Genomic DNA, 16,481 nt, shown 5'->3' with positions numbered 1-16,481 from the left:
CCCCCTAAAGATAATCGCGCTAATTGCAACAACAAAAACACAATGTGAAACAGAAGATGAGAAGGGATTTTCCGCTCAATCTGCAGGCCGACCCGATTCGGGAGCAAATGGTCGAGTCCGGAATGCAGAAACCCCGGCTCCTCACCGCTCGCCCTCCGAACCTGCCTGGAGGGTCTGATCAGTGAGATTGGGCTGGCGTCTCCTCTCCCGGTTCCTGTGCCTCACGCTTCCCTCGTGGAGGCAGCAGGGCGCCCGGTCGCTCGCCACAGCGCAACCACCTCTGAAATAAGTAGAAAGCGTTAAGAAAGGAAAGGGACATATTGTCAGTGATATTCAACCTGATCCTGATTGAGAGAGTCGTTCGTGGGTGTAGACCAGAAGACCATAATACGTTCTCAGAGAAGGATCCGGCCATTCGGCCCATCAGGTGTGCACTGTCATTTGATAGACACACTCCAAACGCTGGTGGAACTCAGCAGGCCAGGCAGCATCCCTGGAAAAGAGTTTCGGGCCGAGACCCTTCATCAGGACGGGAGAAAAATGATGAGAAGTCAGGGTATGGAGGAGGAGGGAGGGGAGGAAGAAGTGGTAGGTGAAACCGGGAGAGGTGGAGGGGTGAGGGAAAGAGTTGGGAAGCTGATTGGTGAAAGGGATAAGGATCTGGAGAAGGGAGAGTTTTATAGGGGAGGACAGGAGGCCGTGGAAGAAAGGGAGGGGGGAGGAGCACTAGAGGGAGGTGAAGGGCAGGCAAGAAGGTGAGAGAGGGAAATGGGAATAGGGAATGGGGAAGTGGGGGGGGGGAGGACATCGCTGGGAATTCGAGAAATCGATGTTCATGCCACCAGGCTGGAGGGTACCCAGACGGAATACAGGGTGTTGCTCCTCCAACCTGAGGGTGGCCTCCATAGAGGAGGCCGTGGACTGACATGTTGGAATGGGAATGGGAAGTGGAATTAAAATGGATGGCCAGTAGGAGATCCTGTTTTTTCTGGTGGATGGAGTACAGGTGCTTGGTGAAGCGGTTTCCCAATCTACGGCGGGTCTCCCCGATGTACAGGAAGCCACACCGGGAGCACCGGACGCAGTATACCACACCAGCCGACTCACAGGTGAAGTGTCGCCTCACCTGGAAGGACTGTCTGGGGCCCTGAATGGTATTGAGGGAGGAGGTGTAGGGGCAGGTGGACCACTTGTTCCGCTTACAAGGGTAAGTGCCAGGAGGGAGGTCAGTGGGGAGGGATGAATGGACAAGGGAGTCGCGTAGGGAGCGATCCCTGCGGAAAGCAGGAAGTGGGTGGGAGGGAAAGATGTGCTTGGTGGTGGAGGTGGCGGAAGTTACGGAGAATTCTGTAGGGGTCGCTTAGTGTCACCTCAGTTGGCAGCACCAACCTGGAATCAACTTTGAACTTCAGCAGGCCATATATTATATCTTAACATATATTACCCCTCAGCCATCAGGCTTGTGAACCAAAGGGGATAACTTCACTCAATGTCACTTGTTCCATCATTTAAAAGCCCCCACAACCTTCAACAACTCTTCATCTCATGTTCTCGATATTTGTTATTGATTTACTTATTATTTCTTTTTGTCTTTTGCACACTGGTTGAATGCCCAAGTTGATGCTGTGGTCTTTCTATGATTCTATTATGGTTATTATTCTATTATGGATCTATGGAGAAGAAAATGAATCTCAGTGTTGCATATGGTGACATATATGCACTTTGATAATAAATTTACTTTGAACTTTAAACTTGAACTAGATGGCATTAAAATCTCTGCTCCATTCTGTTGTTTCGCGCTCCTCGCTGCATCTATTGTATGTAATTTTACTAAATAGACTGATTAGTCCGTCAAATTCAGGGGAGCCTGTGGGATATTTGGGATATTTCCCTCGCATTCCCTGTCAGCGTGGCCCCTTTAAGGAGCCAGTTGCCCCGCACAAACTTGGCGACGGCCACATCCGCCCCGCTTCATACCCCGCCACCTCCCACCCTTACGTCCGTCTCTCTCCCCAGAGCGGGGCCCGTGCGTGTGACGTCACCGCGCCGCGGGTGATTGACAGGCTGCCCCGAGGACCGTGACAAACAAGAACCTGCAATCAAATGGAGCGGCGCTGAGGGCATGGACGGGAGTGAGTGAGTGAGGGAGGGAGGGAGGGGGAGGTGGGGTAACGGGGCAGAAGAGGATCGTCCAGGAGAAGAAAGGGCAGGTTACCTGCAAAACTGAACTGCAACTTGCATTCGATGCACAGGGAAAGGTGAGAGCCGGCGATTGCATTTCAAAGAAAATTGTTGCATCAAACTGGAGAGGTTTGCTCACTCGCTGTGTCTCTGCCAAGATGCGTTGCGTGGCCGGCTCTTCCCTTCGCAGACGCTGCTGCATTCCGATCGGTCTTGGCCAGAGAAGTTTGGTGTCGATTGCAGCGTTGGACAGAGAGAGGGAGGTGAATGAAGGGGGATGGGGGACGGTGAGAGAGAGCTCCTAGCGGGGGAAGCTGGGCAGACTGGGGTCTATTATTCAGATCACATTTGAAACATCTCGCATCCCGAGTGGAGATGTTGAGAGATTTCCACCAGCGGCAGTTTGGGGTCAAATTTCAAGACCTGGAGGAAGCAACTTGCCATCTGTTGGAGTCTTACAGCAGGGAAGCAACCCTTCGGCCCATCTATTCCATGCTGCCCGAGATGCCCATCTGAGCTAGTCCCATTTGCTCAGGTTTGGCCTACATTCCTCTCAAAAGCATTCCTAATCCAGCTACCTAAACGTCTTTTAATCATAATTGTAACCACCTCTACCTCAAACTCTCTGGGGGTTGGGAGGTGGCAAATCTGGAATTAATTCTCCACCTGGTGTTGTTGTGGGGGGGGGGCTGGATCACTGGGGTTATTTAAAGATGAGGGGTGTGGTAATGTAGAAAGATTGGGGACACCAGGAGACTGCGGACACACCGGGTCGGGCAGCGTCTGTGGGAGGGGGAAGGATCTGTCAATGTTCTGAATCTGGTTTATTCTTTCTACCGCACTATGTGTAGTTTTACGCCAGTAGTTCCGCGCCAGTGTAAAAATGACTAGAAGAGGCAAATAAGAGGGATAGCGAGGCGGTGGTCACGGGTCCGTGGACTGTTCAGGAATCTGATGGTGCAGTGGAGGAATCGATTAGTTGGGGCTCCTGTGGCCGCTCCCCGAGGTTGTAGTGAGAAGAGGCAATGGCCCGGGGGTGAGGGTACCCGGTGATGGATGCTGCCTTCTTGAGGTGCAGCCTTTGGAGGGTGTTCTCGCTGGTGGGGAGGGCTGTGCCTGTGGTGGAGCTGACTGGGTCTGCAGCCCCTGGTGATCCTGAGCACTGGAGCCTCCCCACCGGCCTGTGATACACCCGGTCAGAACGCTCTCCATCTTTGAAAGTCTGCAGGAGCCTTTAGTGACGTAACAAATCTCTTCGAACTCCTAATGGCGTACAGCCCTCTTCGTGATTGCCCAGGGTAGATCCTCTGGGATGGTGATGCCCAGGAACTTGAAGCTGCTCACCCTTTCCACCACTGACCCCCTCTTCCCGCCCCCAACGAGGGCCAGTGTCCACAGTCAGCTCCTTGGCCTGACTGACGTTGAGTGTGAGGTTGATGTTGTGGCACCACTCAGCCCCCTGATCCTCCTCATCGCCGAACGAGATCCTGCAGAACAGTAATGTCACTGTTGAGTGTGAGTCCACGGGCTCCCGTGCCTCCTGCCCGATGTTAGTAATGGGAAGAGGGCGTCTCCCGAATGGTGAGGGTCTGTGGTGATTTATGCCTCCTTTTTGAGGCACTGCCTCTCAAAGGGTTCATTTTGGCTTGATTCCCTGTACTTGGTTTTTTGGGGGGCATTTGACTATGATGAGGGACTAGGTCAGAAGACGCGATGAGGGCTGAGGTAGATCAGAGGTGATTATATTGAGGGAAGGGAAGACCCCCAAGTGGCCCTCTCCTGTTCTTGTGCCCCTCATGTTCTCGAAGAGGGAAAGGGAAATGATGGGGGATGAGGAGTGGGAGGGAGATGACTTGCATAGGCAGAGGGGTGTGGGAGGGAGGGGTGGCTGGGCTGAGATCTGGGATTAGTCGGAGGTTGGGTTTGGACCGGGCTGGGGGGGAGAAAAGACCATCCTGTTACTAATGCCCCAGGACCAGGGGTTTATACGGATCAGCAGTTGGGGGGGGGGTAACTGAACTGACCATTCTCAGAAGTGAGTCGAGAAAGAATAATCCTGGATTAGGGCCAGTTGCTCTACAAGGATAGTTCACTCGTGGTGGGCAGAAGGACCTCTACGTCTGCTGACCAGAACAAGGATGGAGAGGTGGGGGGGTCATTATTCCAGCTGAGGGCCCATGGGCAGTGGTGTTCCACAGGGGTCAGTGCTGGGACCTCTGTTTGTGATTTTATATAGAAAAATGGCGGGCGGGTCAGCCGTGCATGGAGCTTATTGAGAAGAGGGAAAACTCTGATCTCAAACCTGTGGGGTCTTGCGGCCAGACTCGTGCGTGGGGAGGGCTTCGGAGTAAACTGGGAGGAAAAGTCCGGAGCTGGAGCCCCTAAACTGGTCCTGTGTCGTCTTCAACGCTGACGGACAACTCCTGTGACGCCATTGGTCTGTGCTGCTCCTCCAGATTCAGCTGCCCTGGCCTGCATGTCAACTTTGACAGCTAGGTTGCAACGTGGTCAGTCTCCACAACTTGGCAGATGACCAAAAAAACTGGTGAGTTGTGGCCAGTGAAGAAAGCTGTCAAGGGCTGGTTTGAAATGTGGGCAGATAATCAGCAGATGCAGTTTAATCCGGGCAAGTGAGAGGAGGTCAGATGAAAAGGGACAGTTAATGGCGGGAGCCAGGAGGTTGCACAGGTGGACAACTTGTCCTGGTTGGTCAGGGAGTCGTGTTGCAGTTGTTTAAGCCACATCTGGAGTATTGTGTGCAGTTCTGATCGCCTCATTGCAGGAAAGATGTTCTGGGCTTTGAAGAGGGTGCAAAAGAGATTCAGACTCAGTCCCTGTGTTCCCTCTTCCCACTTGCCTTCCTTCTAATCCAGGATGCTGCCTGAATTAGAGGGCATGAGCTGTGAGGAGAGGCTGGACAAACTGGGGTTGTTTTCACTGGAGTACCGGAGGCTGAGGGGAGGCCTGAAAGAGCTATAAAAATCTAATGATATTGTGGTGTTTTAAGGAGAGGTATTACTCACAAAATTTCACTTTACGCTGATGAAAAATTGCTGTTTATCTCAAACATTGAGACCTCGGTACCTTGCCTACTTTCTTTGCTCGCCCGTTTTCGCCAGTTTTCAGGAAATAAATTGAGGCTAAATAAGAGTGCAAACGAGGAAATCTGCAGAGGCTGGAAATTCAAGCAACACACACAAGAATCTGGTGGAACGCAGCAGGCCAGGCAGCATCGAGAGAGAGAAGCATGTCAACGTTTCGGGCCGAGACACCGGCGTTTTCTGTGTGTTGCTACAAAAGAGTGAATTATTTCCTTTAAATAACCTGTATCAATTAATACTAATCTCCCTTTTTAAAATTGTAAGGAATCAATTTAATTATTTGGGTATAAAAGTCGCTAAGAATTGCAAAAACCTATTTAAAGAAAACTTTTTGACTTTATTGATTCATGTAAAAAGGATATCATTAAATTGGTCACTTCTTTCAAAATTATAAGAGGCCTGAGATAGAGTAACTATAGTCTCCCTCTGTAACTATAACACGTCAGTCTCCCCGTAACAATAACCCTCCCCGTCAGTCTCCCCTGTAACAATAACCCTCCCCGTCAGTCTCCCCTGTAACAATAACCCTCCCCGTCAGTCTCCCCAGTAACAATAACCCTCCCCGTCAGTCTCCCCTGTAACTATAACCCTCCCCGTCAGTCTCCGCTGTAACAATAACCCTCCCCGTCAGTCTCCCCAGTAACAATAACCCTCCCCGTCAGTCTCCCCTGTAACTATAACCCTCCCCGTCAGTCTCCCCTGTAACTATAACCCTCACCGTCTGACTCCCCCCTAACCAAAACCCTCCCCGTCAGTCTCACCCGTTACTATAACCCTCCCTGTCAGTATCCCCTGTAACTATAACCCACTCGGTCAGTCTCTCCCATAACTATAACCCTCCACGTCAGTCTCCCCTGGGAACTATAACTCTCCCCGTCAGTCTCCCCCAGTAACTATAACCCTCCCCGTCAGTCTCCCCCATAACTGAAACCCTCCCCGTGAGTCTCTCCTGTAACTATAACCCTCCCCGTCAGTCGCCCCCGTAACTATAACCCTCCCCGTCAGTCGCCCCCGTGACTATAACACTCCCCGACAGTCGCCCCCCGTAAATATAACCCTCAACGTCAGTCGCTCCCATAACTATAACCCTCCCCGTCAGTCACCCCGTAACTATAACCCTCCCCGTCAGTCTCTCCGTAACCATAACCCTCCCCATCAGTCTCCCCCATAACTACAACCGTCCCCGTCAGTCTCCCCCGTAACTATAACCCTCCCCGTCAGTCTCCCCCGTAACTAAAACCCTCCCCGTGAGTCTCTCCTGTAACTATAACCCTCCCCGTCAGTCTCTCCGGTAACTATAACCCTCCCTGTTAGTCTCCCCTGTAACTATAACCCACTCCTTCAGTCTCCCCTGTAATTATAACCCTCCCCGTCAGTGTCCCCTGTAACTATAACCCTCCTCGTCAGTCTCCCCCGTAACTATAACCCTCCCCGTCAGTCTCCCCCGTAACTATAACCCTCTCCGTCAGTCTCCCCCCTAATTATAACACTCCCAATCAGTCTCCCCCTGTAACTATATCCCTCCCTGTCAGTCTCCCACTGTATCTATAACCCTCCCCGTCAGTCTTTCCGTAACCGTAACCCTCCACGTCTGACACCCACGTAATTATAACCCTCACTGTCAGTCTCCCCCTGTAACTATAACACTCCCTGTCAGTCTCCCCCTGTAACTATATCCCTCCCTGTCAGTCTCCCCCGTGTCTATAACCCTCCCCGTCAGTCTCTCCGTAACCATAACCCTCCACGTCTGACACCCACGTAATTATAACCCTCCCCGTCAGTCTCCCCTGTAACTATAAACCACTCCTTCTGTCTCCGCTGTAACTATAACCCTCCCCGTCAGTCTCCCCCGTAGCTGGAACCCTCCCCGTCAGTCTCCCCCGTAACTAAAACCCTCCCCGTCAGTCTCCCTGTAACTATAACCCTCCCCGTCAGTCTCCCCCGTAACTGGAACCCTCCCCGTGAGTCTCTCCCGTAACTATAACCCTCCCCGTGAGTCTCTCCCGTAACTATAACCCTCCCCGTCAGTCGCCCCCGTGACTATAACCCTCCCCGTCAGTCGCACCCCGTAACTATAACCCTCCCCGTCAGTCGCTCCCGTAACTATAACCCTCCCCATCAGTCTCCCCCGTAACTATAACCCTCCCCGTCAGTCGCCCCCTTAACTATAACCCTCCCCGTCAGTCGCCCCCGTAACTATAACCCTCCCCGTCAGTCTCCCACGTAACTATAACCCTCTCCGTCAGTCTCCCCCGTAACTATAACCCTCCCCATCAGTCTCCCCCGTAACTATAACCCTCCCCGTCAGTCGCCCCCGTAACTATAACCCTCCCCGTCAGTCTCCCCCGTGACTATAACCCTCTCCGTCAGTCGCCCCCCGTAACTATAACCCACTCCTTCAGTCTCCCTGTAACTATAACCCACTACTTCAGTCTCCCCTGTAATTATAACCCTCTCCGTCAGTGTCCCCTGTAACTATAACCCTCCTCGTCAGTCTCCCCTGTAACTATAACCCTCCCCGTCAATCTCCCCCGTAACTATAACCCTTCCCGTCAGTCTCCCCCGTGACTATAACCCTCCCCGTCAGTCGCCCCCCCCGTAACTATAACCCTCCCCGTCAGTCTCTCCCGTAACTGTAAGTCTCCCCGTCAGACTCCCCCATAATTATAACCCTCTTCGTCAGTCGTCCCCCATAACTATAACCCACTCCTTCAGTCTCCCCTGTAATTATAACCCTCTCCGTCAGTGTCCCCTGTAACTATAACCCTCCTCGTCAGTCTCCCCGTTACTATAACCCTCCCCGTCAGTCGCCCCCCCCGTAACTATAACCCTCCCCGTCAGTCTCTCCCGTAACTGTAAGTCTCCCCGTCAGACTCCCCCATAATTATAACCCTCTTCGTCAGTCGTCCCCCATAACTATAACCCACTCCTTCAGTCTCCCCTGTAATTATAACCCTCTCCGTCAGTGTCCCCTGTAACTATAACCCTCCTCGTCAGTCTCCCCGTAACTATAACCCTCCCCGTCAGTCTCTCCCGTAACTGTAAGTCTCCCCGTCAGACTCCCCCATAATTATAACCCTCTTCGTCAGTCGTCCCCCATAACTATAACCCACTCCTTCAGTCTCCCCTGTAATTATAACCCTCTCCGTCAGTGTCCCCTGTAACTATAACCCTCCTCGTCAGTCGCCCCCGTAACTATAACCCTCCCCGTCAGTCTCCCCCGTGACTATAACCCTCTCCGTCAGTCGCCCCCCGTAACTATAACCCACTCCTTCAGTCTCCCTGTAACTATAACCCACTACTTCAGTCTCCCCTGTAATTATAACCCTCTCCGTCAGTGTCCCCTGTAACTATAACCCTCCTCGTCAGTCTCCCCTGTAACTATAACCCTCCCCGTCAATCTCCCCCGTAACTATAACCCTTCCCGTCAGTCTCCCCCGTGACTATAACCCTCCCCGTCAGTCGCCCCCCCCGTAACTATAACCCTCCCCGTCAGTCTCTCCCGTAACTGTAAGTCTCCCCGTCAGACTCCCCCATAATTATAACCCTCTTCGTCAGTCGTCCCCCATAACTATAACCCACTCCTTCAGTCTCCCCTGTAATTATAACCCTCTCCGTCAGTGTCCCCTGTAACTATAACCCTCCTCGTCAGTCTCCCCGTTACTATAACCCTCTCCGTCAGTCTCCCCCCTAATTATAACACTCCCCATCAGTCTCTCCCGTAACTAAAACCCTTCCCGTGATTCTCTCCCATAACTATAACCCTCCCCGTCAGTCTCCCCCGCAACTATAACCCTCCCCGTCAGTCTCCCCAGTAACTATAACCCTCTCCGTCAGTCTCCCCCCTAATTATAACACTCCCCATCAGTCTCTCCCATAACTAAAACCCTCCCCGTGAGTCGCTCCCGTAATTATAACCCTCTCTGTCAGTCATCCCCAGTAACTGTAACCGTCCCCGTCAGTCTCCCCCTTAACTATAACCCTCCCCGTCAGTCTCCCCTGTAACTATAACCCTCCCCGTCAGTCTCCCTGTAACTATAACCCTGTCCGTCAGTCTCCCCTGTAACTATAACCGTCCCCGTCAGTCTCCCCCTTAACTATAACCCTCCCCGTCAGTCTCCCCTGTAACTATAACCCTCCCCGTCAGTCTCCCCCATAACTACAACCGTCCCTGTCAGTCTCCCCTGTAACTATAACCCTCCCCGTCAGTCTCCCTGTAACTATAACCCTCTCCGTCAGTCTCCCCTGTAACTATAACCGTCCCCGTCAGTCTCCCCCGTAACTATAACCCTCCCCGTCAGTCTCCCCTGTAACTATAACCCTCCCCGTCAGTCTCCCCCATAACTACAACCGTCCCTGTCAGTCTCCCCTGTAACTATAACCCTCCCCGTCAGTCTCCCCTGTAACTATAACCCTCCCCGTCAGTCTCCCCCATAACTTCAACCGTCCCTGTCAGTCTCCCCTATAACCCACTCCGTCATTCTCCCCCGTAACTATAACCCTCCCCGTCAGTCTCCTCTGTAACTATAACCCTCCTCGTCAGTCTCCTCTGTAACTATAACCCACTCCGTCAGTCTCCCCTATAATTATAACCCTCCCCGTCAGTCTCCTCTGTAACTATAACCCTCCATGTCAGTCTCCCCCATAACTATAACCCTCCCCGTCTGTCTCTCCCGTAACTAAAACCCTCCCCGTCAGTCGCCCCCGTGACTATAACCCTCCCCGTCAGTCGCCCCCGTAACTATAACCCTCCCTGTCAGTCGCTCCCGTAACTATAACCCTCCCCGTCAGTCTCCCCCGTAACTATAACCATCTCCGTCAGTCTCCCCCAGTAACTATACCCCTCCCCGTCAGTCTCTCAGTAACCATAACCCTCCCCGTCAGTCTCCCAGTAACTATAACCACCTCCCTGTCATTCTCCGCCATAACTACAACCATCCCCGTCAGTCTCCCCCGGTAACTATAACCCTCCCCGTCAGTCTCCCCGTAACTATAACCCTCTCCGTCAGTCTCCCCTGTAACTATAACCGTCCCCATCAGTCTCCCCCGTAACTATTACCGTCCCCGTCAGTCTCACCTATAACTATAACCCTCCCCGTCAGTCTCCCCCTGTAACTATAACCCTCACCGTCAGTCTCCCCTGTAACTATAAACCACTCCTTCTGTCTCCCCTGTAAATATAACCCTCCCCGTCAGTGTCCCCTGTAACTATAACCCTCCCCGTCAGTCTCTCCCGTAACTAAAACCCTCCCCGTCAGTCTCCCTGTAACTATAACCCTCCCCGTCAGTCTCCCCCGTAGCTGGAACCCTCCCCGTGAGTCTCTCCCGTAACTATAACCCTCCCCGTGAATCTCTCCCGTAACTATAACCCTCCCCGTCAGTCGCCCCCGTGACTATAACCCTCCCCGTCAGTCGCCCCCCGTAACTATAACCCTCCCCGTCAGTCGCTCCCGTAACTATAACCCTCCCCATCAGTCTCCCCCGTAACTATAACCCTCCCCGTCAGTCGCCCCCGTAACTATAACCCTCCCCGTCAGTCGCCCCCGTGACTATAACCCTCCCCGTCAGTCGCCCCCCGTAACTATAACCCTCCCCGTCAGTCTCCCACGTAACTATAACCCTCTCCGTCAGTCTCCCCCGTAACTATAACCCTCCCCGTCAGTCTCCCCCGTAACTATAACCCTCCCCGTCAGTTGCCCCCGTAACTATAACCCTCCCCGTCAGTCTCCCCCGTGACTATAACCCTCTCCGTCAGTCGCCCCCCCCGTAACTATAACCCTCCCCGTCAGTCGCTCCCGTAACTATAAGTCTCCCCGTCAGTCTCTCCCGTAACTATAACCCTCCCCGTCAGTCGCCCCCGTGACTATAACCCTCCCCGTCAGTCGCACCCCGTAACTATAACCCTCCCCGTCAGTCGCTCCCGTAACTATAACCCTCCCCATCAGTCTCCCCCGTAACTATAACCCTCCCCGTCAGTCGCCCCCTTAACTATAACCCTCCCCGTCAGTCGCCCCCGTAACTATAACCCTCCCCGTCAGTCTCCCACGTAACTATAACCCTCTCCGTCAGTCTCCCCCGTAACTATAACCCTCCCCATCAGTCTCCCCCGTAACTATAACCCTCCCCGTCAGTCGCCCCCGTAACTATAACCCTCCCCGTCAGTCTCCCCCGTGACTATAACCCTCTCCGTCAGTCGCCCCCCGTAACTATAACCCACTCCTTCAGTCTCCCTGTAACTATAACCCACTACTTCAGTCTCCCCTGTAATTATAACCCTCTCCGTCAGTGTCCCCTGTAACTATAACCCTCCTCGTCAGTCTCCCCTGTAACTATAACCCTCCCCGTCAATCTCCCCCGTAACTATAACCCTTCCCGTCAGTCTCCCCCGTGACTATAACCCTCCCCGTCAGTCGCCCCCCCCGTAACTATAACCCTCCCCGTCAGTCTCTCCCGTAACTGTAAGTCTCCCCGTCAGACTCCCCCATAATTATAACCCTCTTCGTCAGTCGTCCCCCATAACTATAACCCACTCCTTCAGTCTCCCCTGTAATTATAACCCTCTCCGTCAGTGTCCCCTGTAACTATAACCCTCCTCGTCAGTCTCCCCGTTACTATAACCCTCCCCGTCAGTCGCCCCCCCCGTAACTATAACCCTCCCCGTCAGTCTCTCCCGTAACTGTAAGTCTCCCCGTCAGACTCCCCCATAATTATAACCCTCTTCGTCAGTCGTCCCCCATAACTATAACCCACTCCTTCAGTCTCCCCTGTAATTATAACCCTCTCCGTCAGTGTCCCCTGTAACTATAACCCTCCTCGTCAGTCTCCCCGTAACTATAACCCTCCCCGTCAGTCTCTCCCGTAACTGTAAGTCTCCCCGTCAGACTCCCCCATAATTATAACCCTCTTCGTCAGTCGTCCCCCATAACTATAACCCACTCCTTCAGTCTCCCCTGTAATTATAACCCTCTCCGTCAGTGTCCCCTGTAACTATAACCCTCCTCGTCAGTCGCCCCCGTAACTATAACCCTCCCCGTCAGTCTCCCCCGTGACTATAACCCTCTCCGTCAGTCGCCCCCCGTAACTATAACCCACTCCTTCAGTCTCCCTGTAACTATAACCCACTACTTCAGTCTCCCCTGTAATTATAACCCTCTCCGTCAGTGTCCCCTGTAACTATAACCCTCCTCGTCAGTCTCCCCTGTAACTATAACCCTCCCCGTCAATCTCCCCCGTAACTATAACCCTTCCCGTCAGTCTCCCCCGTGACTATAACCCTCCCCGTCAGTCGCCCCCCCCGTAACTATAACCCTCCCCGTCAGTCTCTCCCGTAACTGTAAGTCTCCCCGTCAGACTCCCCCATAATTATAACCCTCTTCGTCAGTCGTCCCCCATAACTATAACCCACTCCTTCAGTCTCCCCTGTAATTATAACCCTCTCCGTCAGTGTCCCCTGTAACTATAACCCTCCTCGTCAGTCTCCCCGTTACTATAACCCTCTCCGTCAGTCTCCCCCCTAATTATAACACTCCCCATCAGTCTCTCCCGTAACTAAAACCCTTCCCGTGATTCTCTCCCATAACTATAACCCTCCCCGTCAGTCTCCCCCGCAACTATAACCCTCCCCGTCAGTCTCCCCAGTAACTATAACCCTCTCCGTCAGTCTCCCCCCTAATTATAACACTCCCCATCAGTCTCTCCCATAACTAAAACCCTCCCCGTGAGTCGCTCCCGTAATTATAACCCTCTCTGTCAGTCATCCCCAGTAACTGTAACCGTCCCCGTCAGTCTCCCCCTTAACTATAACCCTCCCCGTCAGTCTCCCCTGTAACTATAACCCTCCCCGTCAGTCTCCCTGTAACTATAACCCTGTCCGTCAGTCTCCCCTGTAACTATAACCGTCCCCGTCAGTCTCCCCCTTAACTATAACCCTCCCCGTCAGTCTCCCCTGTAACTATAACCCTCCCCGTCAGTCTCCCCCATAACTACAACCGTCCCTGTCAGTCTCCCCTGTAACTATAACCCTCCCCGTCAGTCTCCCTGTAACTATAACCCTCTCCGTCAGTCTCCCCTGTAACTATAACCGTCCCCGTCAGTCTCCCCCGTAACTATAACCCTCCCCGTCAGTCTCCCCTGTAACTATAACCCTCCCCGTCAGTCTCCCCCATAACTACAACCGTCCCTGTCAGTCTCCCCTGTAACTATAACCCTCCCCGTCAGTCTCCCCTGTAACTATAACCCTCCCCGTCAGTCTCCCCCATAACTTCAACCGTCCCTGTCAGTCTCCCCTATAACCCACTCCGTCATTCTCCCCCGTAACTATAACCCTCCCCGTCAGTCTCCTCTGTAACTATAACCCTCCTCGTCAGTCTCCTCTGTAACTATAACCCACTCCGTCAGTCTCCCCTATAATTATAACCCTCCCCGTCAGTCTCCTCTGTAACTATAACCCTCCATGTCAGTCTCCCCCATAACTATAACCCTCCCCGTCTGTCTCTCCCGTAACTAAAACCCTCCCCGTCAGTCGCCCCCGTGACTATAACCCTCCCCGTCAGTCGCCCCCGTAACTATAACCCTCCCTGTCAGTCGCTCCCGTAACTATAACCCTCCCCGTCAGTCTCCCCCGTAACTATAACCATCTCCGTCAGTCTCCCCCAGTAACTATACCCCTCCCCGTCAGTCTCTCAGTAACCATAACCCTCCCCGTCAGTCTCCCAGTAACTATAACCACCTCCCTGTCATTCTCCGCCATAACTACAACCATCCCCGTCAGTCTCCCCCGGTAACTATAACCCTCCCCGTCAGTCTCCCCGTAACTATAACCCTCTCCGTCAGTCTCCCCTGTAACTATAACCGTCCCCATCAGTCTCCCCCGTAACTATTACCGTCCCCGTCAGTCTCACCTATAACTATAACCCTCCCCGTCAGTCTCCCCCTGTAACTATAACCCTCACCGTCAGTCTCCCCTGTAACTATAAACCACTCCTTCTGTCTCCCCTGTAAATATAACCCTCCCCGTCAGTGTCCCCTGTAACTATAACCCTCCCCGTCAGTCTCTCCCGTAACTAAAACCCTCCCCGTCAGTCTCCCTGTAACTATAACCCTCCCCGTCAGTCTCCCCCGTAGCTGGAACCCTCCCCGTGAGTCTCTCCCGTAACTATAACCCTCCCCGTGAATCTCTCCCGTAACTATAACCCTCCCCGTCAGTCGCCCCCGTGACTATAACCCTCCCCGTCAGTCGCCCCCCGTAACTATAACCCTCCCCGTCAGTCGCTCCCGTAACTATAACCCTCCCCATCAGTCTCCCCCGTAACTATAACCCTCCCCGTCAGTCGCCCCCGTAACTATAACCCTCCCCGTCAGTCGCCCCCGTGACTATAACCCTCCCCGTCAGTCGCCCCCCGTAACTATAACCCTCCCCGTCAGTCTCCCACGTAACTATAACCCTCTCCGTCAGTCTCCCCCGTAACTATAACCCTCCCCGTCAGTCTCCCCCGTAACTATAACCCTCCCCGTCAGTTGCCCCCGTAACTATAACCCTCCCCGTCAGTCTCCCCCGTGACTATAACCCTCTCCGTCAGTCGCCCCCCCCGTAACTATAACCCTCCCCGTCAGTCGCTCCCGTAACTATAAGTCTCCCCGTCAGACTCCCCCATAATTATAACCCTCTCCGTCAGTCGCCCCCCGTAACTATAACCCACTCCTTCAGTCTCCCCTGTAATTATAACCCTCTCCGTCAGTGTCCCCTGTAACTATAACCCTCCCCGTCAATCTCCCCCGTAACTATAACCCTCTCCGTCAGTCTCCCCCCTAATTATACTCCCCATCAGTCTCTCCTGTAACTAAAACCCTCCCCGTGATTCTCTCCCATAACTATAACCCTTCCCGTCAGTCTCCCCCGTGACTATAACCCTCCCCGTCAGTCGCTCCCGTAACTATAAGTCACCCCGTCAGACTCCCCCATAATTATAACCCTCTCCGTCAGTCATCCCCCGTAACTATAACCCTCCCCGTCAGTCTCCCCCGTAACTATAACCCTCCCCGTCAGTCTCCCCCGTAACTATAACCCTCCCCGTCAATCTCCCCCATAACTATAACCCACTCCTTCAGTCTCCCCTGTAATTATAACCCTCTACGTCAGTGTCCCCTGTAACTATAACCCTCCTCGTCAGTCTCCCCCGTAACTATAACCCTCCCCGTCAGTCTCCCTGTAACTATAACCCTCCCCGTCAGTCTCCCCCGTAACTGGAAACCTCCCCGTGAGTCTCTCCCGTAACTATAACCCTCCCCGTGAGTCTCTCCCGTAACTATAACCCTCCCCGTCAGTTGCCCCCGTGACTATAACCCTCCCCGTCAGTCGCCCCCCGTAACTATAACCCTCCCCGTCAATCTCCCCCGTAACTATAACCCTCCCCGTCAGTGTCCCCTGTAACTATAACCCTCCCCGTCAGTCTCCCACGTAACTGGAACCCTCCCCGTCAGTCTCTCCCGTAACTAAAACCCTCCCCGTCAGTCTCCCTGTAACTATAACCCTCCCCGTCAGTCTCCTCTGTAACTATAAACCACTCCGTCATTCTCCCCCGTAACTATAACCCTCCCCGTCAGTCTCCTCTGTAACTATAACCCTCCATGTCAGTCTCCCCCATAACTATAACCCTCCCCGTCTGTCTCTCCCGTAACTAAAACCCTCCCCGTCAGTCGCCCCCGTGACTATAACCCTCCCCGTCAGTCGCCCCCGTAACTATAACCCTCCCTGTCAGTCGCTCCCGTAACTATAACCCTCCCCGTCAGTCTCCCCCGTAACTATAACCATCTCCGTCAGTCTCCCCCAGTAACTATACCCCTCCCCGTCAGTCTCTCAGTAACCATAACCCTCCCCGTCAGTCTCCCAGTAACTATAACCACCTCCCTGTCATTCTCCGCCATAACTACAACCATCCCCGTCAGTCTCCCCCGGTAACTATAACCCTCCCCGTCAGTCTCCCCGTAACTAAAACCCTCCCCGTCAGTCTCCCTGTAACTATAACCCTCCCCGTCAGTCTCCCCCGTAGCTGGAACCCTCCCCGTGAGTCTCTCCCGTAACTATAACCCTCCCCGTGAGTCTCTCCCGTAACTATAACCCTCCCCGTCAGTCGCCCCCGTGACTATAACCCTCCCCGTCAGTCGCCCCCCATAACTATAACCCTCCCCGTCAGTCGCTCC

The 16,481-nt window shown here is 53.5% G+C and overlaps 1 protein-coding gene across 1 annotated transcript in view; it reads left to right on the top strand.

Annotated features, from left to right (window-relative positions):
- Positions 1–4,178: 4,178 nt before the first annotated feature.
- LOC132400063 (phospholipid-transporting ATPase ID-like) overlaps positions 4,179–16,481 on the top strand; it is a 153,049-nt gene continuing 140,746 nt past the window's right edge. The window contains exon 1 of the mRNA XM_059981146.1: positions 4,179–5,464. The gene's annotated coding sequence lies outside the window, so the exon portion shown is untranslated. The remainder of the gene's footprint in view (positions 5,465–16,481) is intronic.

Source organism: Hypanus sabinus, chromosome 9 (assembly GCF_030144855.1).
Source record: "Hypanus sabinus isolate sHypSab1 chromosome 9, sHypSab1.hap1, whole genome shotgun sequence".
Taxonomy (NCBI): Eukaryota; Metazoa; Chordata; class Chondrichthyes; order Myliobatiformes; family Dasyatidae; genus Hypanus; species Hypanus sabinus.
This window is presented reverse-complemented; position numbering and strand designations above follow the sequence as displayed.